This window comes from Cottoperca gobio, chromosome 8, assembly GCF_900634415.1.
Source record: "Cottoperca gobio chromosome 8, fCotGob3.1, whole genome shotgun sequence".
Lineage (NCBI taxonomy): Eukaryota > Metazoa > Chordata > Actinopteri > Perciformes > Bovichtidae > Cottoperca > Cottoperca gobio.
The window spans coordinates 21,955,992-21,969,846 of record NC_041362.1 but is presented as its reverse complement, the minus strand read 5'-3'; the positions used below and the strand labels follow the sequence as shown (position 1 = coordinate 21,969,846).

At 41.8% G+C, this 13,855-nt stretch overlaps 1 protein-coding gene across 1 annotated transcript in view; it reads right to left on the bottom strand.

Annotated features, from left to right (window-relative positions):
* rbfox1 (RNA binding fox-1 homolog 1) overlaps positions 1-1,544 on the bottom strand; it is a 269,038-nt gene extending 267,494 nt beyond the window's left edge. Inside the window, exon 1 of the mRNA XM_029438229.1 lies at positions 1,414-1,544. The gene's annotated coding sequence lies outside the window, so the exon portion shown is untranslated. The remainder of the gene's footprint in view (positions 1-1,413) is intronic.
* Between the last annotated feature and the right edge of the window lie 12,311 nt (positions 1,545-13,855).

The window sequence follows — 13,855 nt, the reverse complement described above, 5'->3', positions numbered from 1 at the left end:
AAGATTTTAACACATTAGGGTGACGTTATAATTTACCCTTGGCCAAAGCTCATTTTTACTGAATAGAGTTTAAATGCACCTCTGATACCTGCTGCTAACAGCTAACAGCTAGCATTAACTGCCGATTACAACACGGATTTCGAGAAGAAGAACACGTCCTCGTTCATGCAAGAAGGCCTTGAAGGATAAGTCTGGTGCTATTCCATTATTTTGTAGTGTCAACAAATCAACAGTGAACATCTTCATACTTCCTGACTTCCCTACCCTGTCTGTGACTCTCAGCCCCAAGCCCATTGGATCCTACTGAAAACGCAGCTCACAAATATATAGTTTCATTTTATTTTTCTTAAGGCTCAGTCATTTCCTAAAACAGCTGATCACTGTCATTTCTAGTACCTCAAATAGGAAATAGTGCATTTGTTGGTAACTATTTTTTAACGGCAGATAAATACACATTTGGTGCTATAGTGAGTATTTGAGGCAGCAGGACAGTGTATGTAGGATTGAGTCAAAATAAACTACAGTTAGTTGTTTTAATAGTTTTTGGGAAGAATGGAGCTCTATGGCACAGAGGAAGAAGATCAGGCTCAGATACACTCACACTACTTCTTAGTAGCATTGATTCATTGTTGGTCTTTTTAAAATGCTTGTAATAAGAAAACTATAAATATTAACAGATACATACGTTAATATATCAAGACAATGGCTCTGTGGTAACACTTTTATGGTTTGTGATAACTGTTTTCTTCTGACGGAGACACTAAAGCCTATTATGTGAACCATCAGAAGTCCACGAGCCCACATTCATACTTAAAAGCAGTCACAATTCTATACAAACAAGAAATGCATAAATATGGAGATTGGGTTGAATTAGGGGTCACCAGATACCAATCACTGAAAATCTACTTCAGCACACAGACAACTCAGCAGGCAGCCTCCACATCCAGTCACATTTTCAGCACTTCAGAAGGAGATGCATCTCAAGTATCCAAGAGAGACAGATAATACAGGTACAGCCAAATTGATCTAGGTGGGTTTCTAAGAAAACACTGAAGAATTTAAATCAGTTCCCCCAATGACTGTCTGCAGTCCATCTTCTCCTTAACGTGATGCAATAACGACTGATCCTTCACCAGCTGCCCAGCAGCCCTCTCTGAACCGTCATGTTCTATAAACCTCCGCTGCATCACGGTGAGGACACGAGCTGACAAAATAACACGTTTTTATCCAAGTGGTGGTGAGCAGACAGTCAGACAACCTGCGCCTCTCACACCTCACCTTCCTCACGTTACTTCATCTCAGTGACAAAGGTTCAGGCTCGCAAAGCAGTGAATGAATGCAACAGCAGCAGCACCACCAGGGGAACACCGAAGGGCTTCTCCCCACATGTTAAAGCTCAGTCGCTTCACTTACCTCCTGCGTACTGCTGGACACTTGGCGGTGGAGAGACACTGGCAGCTGCTGAGACCCGCTCTCTCTCTCCCCCTCTGCTTCCCTCTGCTGCTGCCAGCACCAGCACAACGTTATGCTCGTGATAATGACTCCCACAGACCGGATGTGGTGAGAAGCTGTCTGCAAAATAAAAGGTGTAAACTGGATATTCAACTTTAACGCGTTATTTTGAAGTTTCTATGAGTATCTGTAGTTTTCTAATAATTTCTAAGGACTATTTAATTTGGTACACTGTAGTCTGTAATACATAGTAGCCCACATAATAGTTCTATGTTCTTTTTTTTGTTTTACCTATCTTTGTTCAGCATAGTTTTCCTTTGTCGTATATTTCCCTTTTCCTGTAAATAGTTATTTGAACTTGAAATAGGAGCAGGCTACAATATCTTACAGACCTGTGTGTAGCCTACACTTTTCCAATGAAACGGGTGTTAAACCTGTTTGCTGTAGAGCAGGGGTGTCCAAACTACGGCCACGGGCCACGGGCCACGGGCCACGGGCCACGGGCTAGCTTTCACGGCCCGTCAAAAGTCTAACATTTCCACTAGTGTGATATTTTTCCACTGCACCATACATGGCTTCATAGAGAGTGGCAGCTGCCAGTGTGTCCTTTCCGCAAGCCATCCTGTCCACAAGGACACAGCCTCAAAACTGGTCTGTTGTCAGTCTTGTTTAATCTCTGCTCCATTCTTTCAACCTCCTACTGCAGGTGGGGCTGTCCTACTAATGATACAAATGATTGAAAGTCAGTAAAGCTGAAGGATGTCAGTATCAGCTCCACTTTTCGTCTGTTCCACAACTGCATTTACCTACCAAACAGGACTCTTTAGTGGAGTAATTGGAAGCAGTGTGGCCTTTCCAAAGACCTATCTCCACAACTTTCAGTTTACAAAACACAGTGGAAACACGGTGCATGACCTAGAACCAAAGCCTTACAGAAAAATTATGTTCAAAATGGTAGAAGCTATTTTACTGATTGTGCCAATTTTATATAACCCTGCTCATGCAAATAAAAAGCAACAAAATTGATTGTCTTTGTATCTATTTTGCTATAAACAAAACCAACCACTACCAACTGTAGCCACTACATAATACACAACTCCTCACCTATTCAACAAGCTTTCAGCACCCGCCCTACTTTGTGAGGAAGTTTGAATGAATTTGACTTGTTTTGAAACCAACACATCTGCTGATAATTACATGTTCATGTGAATATTTGTTTTTCATTCAAACTGACATGTGATGACATGTAGTTTGCGTTGCTATGAAGGTTAAATGCATGGACAAAAAGCATCCACAACATGAATACAATGTATTTATGAACTGCCATTTGCTGTCCGTCTCTAATAACAATGTTGGACAGGAGGTGTTAGGGGGCTTCAAACTAGGCTAGTACCACATACACTGGGAAACCCTTTCCAAATACATTCATTCATAGAGAGAGCTTTGTTGGCAAGCTGCCTGATAACTCAGTAGGCAGTCTCATAGCAATTTAAGGCTTGAATGATTATTGACAGACTGCTGTAGGCAAAAAGACAATGCTCACATTAGGATTACCTGAAAGACAGAATAAGGAAAAGAGGCGTACAGTAAATGTGAGGACATATGAGTTTAACACATGTGACTACACATTTGTTGTAACCTTGGAGAATGTAGACAGTATGCGAGAGTGAAAACAATATAATAACAAAAACAACTTGTTCATGTTCATCCACACAAACACAAATCGTTACAGCAGGGGAGTGTAGGGAGAGAAGATGAGGATGTCATCCAGATAGACAAACACAAAACGGTTCTGTTTCTCCCGGAGAACGTCATTCACAAACGACTGGAAAACAGCTGGCGCATTAGTAAGACCAAAAGGCATGACCAAGTACTAGTAGTGACCACTGGGGAGCGTTGAAAGCGATCTTCCACTCATCCCCCTCCCTTATCTTCAGCAGATGATAAGCATTCCTAAGATCAAGCTTAGTAAAGATCTTAGCATATCTTAATAGTTCAAAAGCCGATGAGATAAGAGTGAGGGGGTACCTGTTCTTGATGGTGATGTCATTCAGGCCACGGTAGTCGATGCAGGGACGGAGTGTCTTATCATTCCTGTCCACAAAAAAATAACCTGTCCCCAAGGAGAAGAGGATGGGCAGATGAGTCCAGCAGTGAGAGAAGCGTCAATGTACTCCTTCATCGCCCCTCTCTCCGGAGCAGAGAGAGAGTAGAGGCGTGCCTTAGGAGCAGAAGAACCAGGAATCATGTTGATGGGACATAAGGTTCTTAAGGTCAATGAGGAGGCAGAGAAGTTGCTCAAGCTTTGTTAAAAAACCTCTTCAAGATCGGGGTAACAGGGCGAAATATTTGAAAGATCAGGAAACTCCTCATCCGGAACTGCCGGAGTCACTGACTGTACCGGAGGTGCAGGGTCCGCAGCTTGAGAAGGTCTCTGGACAGAAACAGAATGAAGACAGGTTAATGAACAGCCCTCTCCCCATCCCAATACCTTCCCGGTGGACCAATCCATCTGAGCATTATGTTTCACGAGCCAGGGAAGCCCCAGGATGAAGGGGTGAGACAGGGAGTTAAACAGGTGGAAGCTCAGGCGCAACGTATGACTGTGGTGAGCTGAAAGGGTTGAGTCCGCTGAGTGACTCTGCACAGCAAACGACCATCCAACGCATTGGCCTCTAGTGACTTGGACAGGGGGATAGAGTCTAGGTTAAATCTCTTCACCAATCTCCAATCCATGAAACTCTCATGACTGCTCAAGGTCACAGATTGATGGTGCAATCAGGACCCCATCATCTACAAAGAGCAGCTATGAGATCCTCAGGCCACCAAACTGCAACCCCTCTTCTCCACGACTATGCCTCGATATCCTGTTCATGAATATCACAAACGGGATTGGTGATAAAGAGCAGCCCTGACAGACGCCAACATCCACTGGGAACGAGTCCGACTTACTGCCAAGTATCCGGAAACAACTATCGCTTTTGGCGTACAGGAATTGGATGGCCCTCAGAAGTGACCCCCTCACCGATACTCCCGCAGCACCTCCCACAGTATCATCCGTCCCACGGCAATGTTGATGAGGCGTGTCAACCAAGACAGTCCCTCCACACCCAGCATTTCTGGATGGATCTCATCAACCCCTGGGGCCTTGCCACTGTGGAGTTGTTTGACTACCTCAGTGACCTCTACCATGGAAATTGACGATGGTCCCCCATCTACCATACCATCTACCATAGAGGGTGTGTTAGTCAGATTCAGAAGTTCGTCAAAATGCTCCTTCCACTGCCCGATAACCTTCTTAGTCGAAGTCAGCTGGGTCCCACCCTTGCTGAGTTGCCGAACGGTTTTCCAGAAGCACCTTGGTGCCGACTGAAAGTCCTTCTCCATAGCTTTTCCAAACTTCTCCCACAAATCAAATCAAATCAAATTTATTTGTATAGCCCAATATCACAAATTATACATTTGCTTTACAGACTGTACAGGTTACGACACCCTCTGTCCTTAGACCTTCGCATCGCACAAGGAAAAACTTCCTAAAAGAAACCCCAAAATTAAAGGGGGAAAAATGGAAGAAACCTCAGGGAGAGCAACTGAGGAGGGATCCCTCTCCCAGGACGGACAGACGTGTAATAGATGTCGTGTGTACAGGATAAACAACATAGTACAAATACAACATTTGACAATTATGAAGAAATTATGTTGTGTTGAAAAAAAATAAATAAAAAGAAAGTATGGATGAATCCAGGAAAATGTCAAAAAGGCTTCCCGGTGTCCAGCAGGACCAGGGCAGCAGGCGCTGCCACGATTCATGATCCTGACGTAAACTTTATCCGTGGCAACCTGCCACATGAGAGACAGACACAGACATGGGTGATGAGTTAGTAATGTACATTTACATAAATGCATACAGATAGAGAGGGAGAAGAAGAGAGGGGAGGGAGGGGAGGAGAGAGGAAGAGAAGGAAGAGAGCAAGGAGGTGTCCCCCGGCAGTCTAAGCCTATAGTAGCATAACTAGGGGCTGATCCAGGGCAAACCTGAGCTAGCCCTAACTATAAGCTTTATAAAAAAGGAAAGTCTTTAGCCTACTCTTAAATGTGGAGAGTGTGTCTGCCTCCCGAACACAAACTGGAAGCTGGTTCCACTGGAGAGGAGCTTGATAGCTAGAGGCTCTGGCTCCCATTGTACTCTTAGAGACTCTAGGAACCACAAGTAACCCTGCAGTCTGGGAGCGTAATGCTCTAGTTGGTTTATAAGGTACTATGAGATCTTTAAGATATGCTGGAGCCTGACCATTAATTGCTTTGTAAGTCAGGAGAAGGATTTTGAATTCTATTCTGTATTTTACCGGGAGCCAGTACAGAGCAGCTAATACAGGAGTAATATGATCCCGTTTCCTTGTTCTTGTCAATACACGTGCCGCTGCATTTTGGATCAACTGAAGAGTCTTAAGCGACTTTTTGGGACAACCTGATAACAATGAGTTGCAGTAATCCAGCCTTGAAGTAACAAATGTATGGACTAGTTTTTCTGCATCATTTTGAGACAGGATGTGTCTTACTTTTGCAATGTTACCTGGATGAAAGAAGGCAGTTCTTGAGATTTGTTTTATGTGGGAGTTAAACAACAGATCTTGATCAAAGATGACGCCAAGATTCCTTACAGTGGTGTTTCGGAGGCGTTTAGGGCCAAGTATAATAACTTCAGTTTTGACTGTGTTTAACATCAAAATGTTGCTAGACATCCAAGTTTTTATGTCCTTAAGGCATGCTTGAAGTTTAGCCAATTGATTGGTTTCATCTGGTTTAATTGATAGATATAATTGGGTATCATCCGCATAACAATGAAAGTTTATAGAGTGGTTCCTTATAATATTGCCCAAAGGAAGCATATATAAGGTGAATAGAATCGGTCCAAGTACAGAACCCTGTGGAACTCCAAGACTGACTTTGGCTGTCATGGAGGATTTATCGTTAACAAGTACAAATTGAGATCGCTCAGATAAATAGGACTTGAACCAGCTTAGTGCGGTTCCTTTTATGCCAACACAATGTTCCAGTCTCTGTCGAAAGCAGCACTGAGGTCTAACAAGACAAGAACAGAGACAAGTCCTTTGTCTGATGCCAATAGAAGGTCATTGGTAACTTTCACCAGTGCCGTCTCTGTGCTATGATGAACTCTAAATCCAGATTGAAAAACCTCAAATAAACTATTATTATGTAAAAAATCACATAACTGTTTTGCAACTGCTTTCTCAAGGATTTTAGCGAGAAAGGGTAGGTTAGATATCGGCCTATAGTTGGCAAAAAACTCTGGATCAAGACTAGGCTTTTTAAGAAATGGTTTTATTACAGCTACTTTAAAGGATTTTGGTACGTAGCCAGATAATAGAGACAGGTTGATCATATTTAATAACGAGGTGTTAATTAAGGGTAAAACTTCTTTAAATAGTTTAGTTGGAATCGGGTCTAAAAGACAGGTTGATGGCTTAGAGGATGAGATTGTTGAAGTTAGTTGGTTAAGGTTGATTCGAGTAAAACAGTCTAGATATATTTCAGGAGGTACAGATGTTTTTAAAATTCCGACAGTTGAAGTTAAGTCATTACCAATTGAGGTCAGGAGGAGATTAATTTTGTCTCTAATTATTATAATTTTATCGTTAAAGAAGCTCATGAAGTCGTCACTACTGAGAGATATAGGAATAGAAGGCTCTGTAGAGCTGTGACTTTCTGTCAGCCTGGCTACAGTGCTGAAAAGAAACCTGGGGTTGTTCTTATTTTCTTCTATGAAGGAAGAGTAATAAGCTGCTCTGGCATTACAGAGAGCCTTCTTATACGTTTTAAGATGATCTAACCAGACTAAACGAGATTCTTTCAATTTAGTGGAACGCCATTTACTTTCAAGATTTCTCGACTTTTGTTTTAGTTTGCGAATTTGTAAATTAAGCCATGGAGCTTTCTTTTTCTGTTTTATGATCTTCTTCTTTAGAGGAGCGACAGAGTCGAGTGTTATTCGCAATGAGGCTGCAGCACTATCAACAAGATTATTAATTTGGGAGGGACTAAAGTTAGCATTGGAGTCCTCCATTATATTGATATTGAGTCCTGGTATTGAATTAAGTGCTGATGGAATCACTTCCTTAAATTTAGTCACAGCACTTTCAGATAAACATCGAGCGTAGGATATTTTGCCTACTGGCTTGTAGGCCAGTAACAGGACTTCAAAAGTTATTAAAAAATGGTCTGATAAAAGAGGATTATGTGGACACACTGATAAACTTTCAATTTCAACACCATATCCCAGAACAAGGTCCAGAGTGTGGTTTAAACAGTGAGTTGGTTCATGTACATTTTGACTGAACCCAATTGAATCTAATATTGAGATAAATGCATTATTAAGGCTGTCACTATCAACATCCACATGAATATTAAAGTCACCTACAATAATTACTTTATCTGTTTTAAGGACTAAACTTGATAAAAATTCTGAGAATTCAGATAGAAATTCAGAATACGGACCAGGAGGGTGGTACACAGTAACAAATAAAACTGGCTTTATTGTTTTCCATGTTGGGTTTGAGAGCGTAAGAACAAGGCTTTCAAAAGAATTATAGTTTAGTTTAGGCATAGGATTGATCAAGAGGTTTGAGTCAAATATGGCCGCAACTCCACCTCCTCGGCCAGTACCTCGAGGAATGTGAGTATTAATATGACCAGGTGGAGTGGATTCATTTAGACTGACATATTCTTCATGTCTCAGCCAGGTTTCAGTGAGACAAAATAAATCAATCTTATTATCTGATATTAAATCATTTACCAATCCAGCTTTCGTTGATAAAGATCTGATGTTTAAGAGCCCACATTTAATTTTTAGATTTAGTTGCACTTTAGCAGCGGTGGTGTTTATTTTAATTAGGTTTTCATGTTTAACTCCTCTTCTGTTAACCATAGACTTGATTAGTTTCAGTGGTCGTGGGGCAGACACAGTCACTATGGGGATTTGAGTGGGTGACTGCCCGAAAAGAAGCACAGAGAAGTGTGTAAGACTGCAACTCTTTGTCCTGGTCTCAACTCTGGGTTGTCATGGATTAGGTCCACTAATAGACTTTGTAATATTATTGGATATGAGATCTGCTCCAGCCAAAGTAGGATGGATGCCGTCACTCCTAATCAGACCAGGTCTTCCCCAGAAAGTCCGCCAATTGTCTACGAAGCCCACATCATTATCTGGACACCACCGTGACACCCGCTGCTTTGCTTCTGTCACGGCAGAGGCTGCCATCCTTCGAGCCTGTCGGTACCCTGCAACTATTTCCGGAGTCCTCCCAGATAACATAACCCAGAAGGACTCCTTCTTCAGTCGGACGGTTTCCCTGACCACCGGGGCCCACCACGGTGTTTGAGGGTTATTGCCCCTTGAGGCACATTAGACCTTTAGACTATAGCTCCTGACCGCAGCTTCAGCAATAGAGGTTTTGAACATCGCCCACTCAGGTTCAATGCCCCCAACCTCCACAGGGATGCCTGAAAAGCTCTGCCGGAGGTGTGAGTTGAAGATCTCCCGGACAGGGGCTTCCTCTAGACGTTCCCAGTTCACCCGCACTACCCGTTTGGGCTTACCAGGTCTGTCCAGAGTCTTCCCCCACCCCTTATTCCAACTCACCACCAGATGGTGATCAGTTGACAGCTCTGCCCCTCTCTTCACCCGAGTGTCCAAAACATGCGGCCTCAGATCAGATGATACAATCACAAAATCGACCATTGACCTTTGGCCTAGGGTGCTCTGGTACCACGTACACTTATGAGCATCCTTATGTTGCAGCATAGTGTTCATTATGGCCATTCCATGACTTGCAGAGAAGTCCAACAACAAACGACCGTTCAGGTTTAGATCAGGCAGGCCGTTCCTCCCAATCACGCCTCTCCAGGTGTCTCCATCGTTCCCCACATGTGCGTTGAAGTCTCCCAGCAGAACTACGGAGTCCCCTACTGGAGCACCATACAGGACTCCATTCAGGGTCTCCAAGAAGGCTGAATACTCCTGGCTCCAGACGGGCTTCCTCCGGGCAGGGTCTCTCCCTCTCTTTCCCTCTGTTTCATGAGGTCGTGTGAACCATTCTTAGTCTGGCCCCTCGCCTGAGACCAATTTGCCTTTGGAGACCCTACCAGGAGCACCAGGCTCCAGACAACACAGCTCTCAGGTTCATTGGGACACACAAACCTCTCCACCACGGCAAGGTGATGGTTCCCGGAGAGGAAACCTAATTTTCACAAATTGTTGTACATATATTATACAAGCGAGTAGTGTAATTTAGTCTGCCTGGAAAATTATGGCTATTGATGGTGGTTGTTACAATATTGGCAAGACTTAGATATCGTTTGTGGTTTATCGAGTCTAAAGGGTATGAAGGAGTGTAACACTTGTCAGCTTCTTCGTCAAACCGAGACGAGAAAATGTTCCAATTAAATAGCTCATTGTCCGCTTTAGTGAAAGGACTTTGGTGGAACATGGGAGAATGCAATGACTGTGGCATATTCTGACATAGTCAGCAGTTGCTTAAATTTAACTCTTTTGCATAGTTATCATTAAACCTAAGGCAGAGTTTGTTTTAGTCATACTGCGTTGATATGCATTGCATTGTTTTGTTCCACTGTTTCTGATTTATTAGCCACTGTCTGTGGGTGGAGATGGATGTGGGGTTCGGTTAGGTCATCTAACTCCCTGATCTAACAACTTTTTAACTCGCCCTGAGTTGTTCGATAATCAACATCCCAAATTGTACAATCAGGATACGATTTAATTGCTTTTCTGTAAAACACCATAGTTCTATGGGGTCTGCTGAGGCAGCAGCGTCAAGTGGTTTTTTCATTGTTTGAGGTGTCAGCTGAGTGATGTAAACCTTTTTGGTGGGAAATATTGACCACCTCCATTTATCCCTATATTAAGACAGAACAGTCACTGACAGTACACCTGGAAAAAGGACATTCGGGGTTTGCTTCTCTTCTGGAGCAAGTTTTTTCAGCTTGCTCTCAACCTACCCTGTTACCAGATCAGTGTACTTTGTCGGTGATGGTTTAGCCTGAAAGCGATTCAGTGGGCTTGCACCCTTCTGATATGTTTTGTTGTTCTTGAGCATTCATGTGGTGTGTAATGGTACTCTTACATTGCTGCTGAGCACCTGCGTGGCCGTTGATTCATCCTCATCTCCTGAATTGGGGTCGTTTTTAACCTCTTAAGGGGTGGGGGAATTTATCCGAAAATACCTGCAAACGTCATACCCAAAGTAAATTAAAAGCTGCTCTTCAACCATTTGGAACCAAATACATGATTGTGGTCTGATTCAAAAGATAACTCTCTTATTGTTCTTGCTAATCAGTGAAGAATCACTATAAGTGCTTCTGGCACCGAGTAATAGTGGTCTGAATATACTGAATTTGAAGAAAATAAACTCCGCCTGAATGTTTTTGTTGAAAAAGATGCCTGGAGATGGGTAAAGCTCGTAGGTAAGAGCTCGAAAACACAATAGGAACATAGCATCAAGTATTACCAAGTTCAGGTTCAAATTTCAGTACAAAGGCAGAAAAACTTAACTTATTAGACAAGTCTTTCTAAGAGTAACACCAGGCGTTCACAAGCATTTGCATTTGGAGATATTATAATATTTATTGATAAAAAGGCCATAAATAACTATCATAAATAACTATTATATACCCAATATTCCCTGTCAGTAGTAATGATACAAACTAAGTGAAGTATAAACACATTTTTTGTAATATTTTTGTGGTTTTTTTGTATTTTGATTATAATAAATACAATTATGAAAAATAAAATAACATTTGTTAAAAAAAAAAACTATTCACGAAGCATGTCTAATTCTTCCGCATTTCATTGGCTACACGATGCGCCAGTCAACGGGAGACTCGGCTGCTGCTGGCTCCGTCTGTAAACAAAAGACGAGGGGATGGCACTTCTTTATTAAGTTGACACTAATTGGCTATTGAAGGTTGTAGATAACGCATATAAGCTCCTATTGGCTCAAATGAGATATCAATCACAGTTCGGCATCCATCTTAGAAGCATCGAAACAGCGCTGACTGCTCAAGATATTAAGTTTTTACCGAGTATGATCACAAAATTTTACACATCGATCAACTGATTTCAAAGATTGCAACAGCTGTTCATTGGCTTTTGACGATGTGACGATGTTCATGATGGATATATTGTTACTGGAATCGCTCTATTGGACCTCTGCAATGACACAGGAAGTGTTTTTTTGTGGATTATTACTGATTACAGGGACTATGATGAGACTTCATAGGTGAGTTGGCTCAAAGTTATGGTTTTGATTGTGAGTTTGCTTGCTAGTTTGGGATGCCTGTTGTACTTGCTGTTGTGATTGTGAACTCATAATCGTTTTGCTCACTAAATAGACCAGATTCTAAGCTTTTAACGATATGTGGCATTGGGTACCAACTACATCATGGCGGACTGTAAACAACACAGGGCAAGATACAACCTCCTGTGAAACTGTAAATAAACACCTGACGACGGCCGTCCACCCGTTAAGAGGCAGACCTCTCCCAATATAAGCGTCCCTCCTTACTTTGCTTTGAAAATGAGAGCACAACTTTTGGAACCTCTGCCTCGTCCTCTAGGGTTCTTTGCCCAAGCAAGATTAGCAGCATAATGAAAAGGAGGAGCCCCTCCTTCATTCACCATTGCCTGTCGTTTCTTCTAAGGTCGCGTGGACCCATTCCATCTTTCCCTCAACCCTCAGGGTTGTTCTGGTTGTCACCAGGACCTGATATGGGCCTCTTCACCGAGGGGACAATTAAACCTTTTCAAGAGTTTTGATTAGTACATTATCAGCAGTTTGGAAAGGATGAATTGGCTTTGGGAGTCTATCTACAACATGCCTGTAAAACCTTCTCAAAATCTCTGTTAGTCTTTTAACATACTCAATCATATATTTCAGACCAGTTGTCCTCATGGTTTTAGTCAGTCTCTCTTTAATGGTGGAGTTCATTCTCTCAACCTGACCTGAGCTTTAAGGAGCAAGGGACGTTCAGCTTCTAGTCTATCCTTAACAATTTGCTCAGCTGGTGGTTCATTTTAGAAGATATTTATTTCACTAACTGGCTTAATTTAATTATTATATTATTATAATTGACTCATCCCTCCTTTTTCCTACATGTGTGGTGCAGTGTGAACATATGGATTAAACATTTTAGGAGATGATTCAAGCACGGCTCATTTATTAGCAAAGTTAGCTACTGAGTCACTTTTAGAAACATAATCAGTTTCACCTGTGTGCAGTGTACGTTGCAATAGCCAATTTTGAAGACAAGAAAATAGCTTTCAATAAACTGGATATAAGAGCAGAGCGTACCTCAACTGTACATTGTGGCAGCGTGACTCTCCGCTAAAACACAGGCGTGTGTTGGAGTTTACAACTCAGCTTGTAAATCCCCACTACTGTACATCTGTTTCAATATTGACAGAAGAACCTGGAATATATTTTCTGTCTGAGGGTGTTATTACTTAAAAATCACAAAATATAAATCAAAACTAAATTTAGAATAGGGATTTGAATTTACTCTGTCATAGGTAATATAATCGTATTAAACTTATGTGTTTAACGATGTTGTGCAATTTGCTTATCATCAAAATTATTTAATGGGAGCAACTAATGCGGCTGTAAAGTGAGGCTCTATGAAGCGAAATGTTAGAGCTGGACAGAATTGTGGCATTATAGCCTGGTCTATGTGCAGCAGTCATGTTTTGGGTGGCAGACAGGTTCAAACTTCATAATATTACATGAGGAGCAAACTAGACATTTGGAGCCCATTTGGAGATAAGGCAGAGATCTGAGGTCTAAGCAAAAACATATGTTATAGAATTCTGGTCTTCCCCATTCCAAGACTGAATATTGGCTTTTTGTAAAAAATTATAATATAAACCTGTTGGGGTTTATATTATATGTTTTATAACTGAGAATGACCCTGTTAAAACATAATACATTAATAAGACAGGGAGAGAGAGGTGACAATTCTGAAATGAATGATCTTGTACCAGGTTTAATTTGTGCAAATGTACAGAAGTGTACGTGTGTGTGTGTTGTACTGAGTGCATGTTTATATGTGTAGAGATACAATAAATCACAGTAGACAGACCCAAGGAGGTATGTCATTCTAAATCTGTGGCATCACTGCACCACTTTACATGTCTACATGCCAACTGTCCTAAAAGTCAAATGTTACTATTGATACTATTGTCATCATATCCTCTTGAAATAATTATTTTTCCTTCATCATCTGGGTTCCAAAATCGGACTGGTTGGTGTTAAGGAGTGGCATCTACTGGGTTGTAAAAATTCTGGGAAATATCTGGGAGCAAATTCAAGCA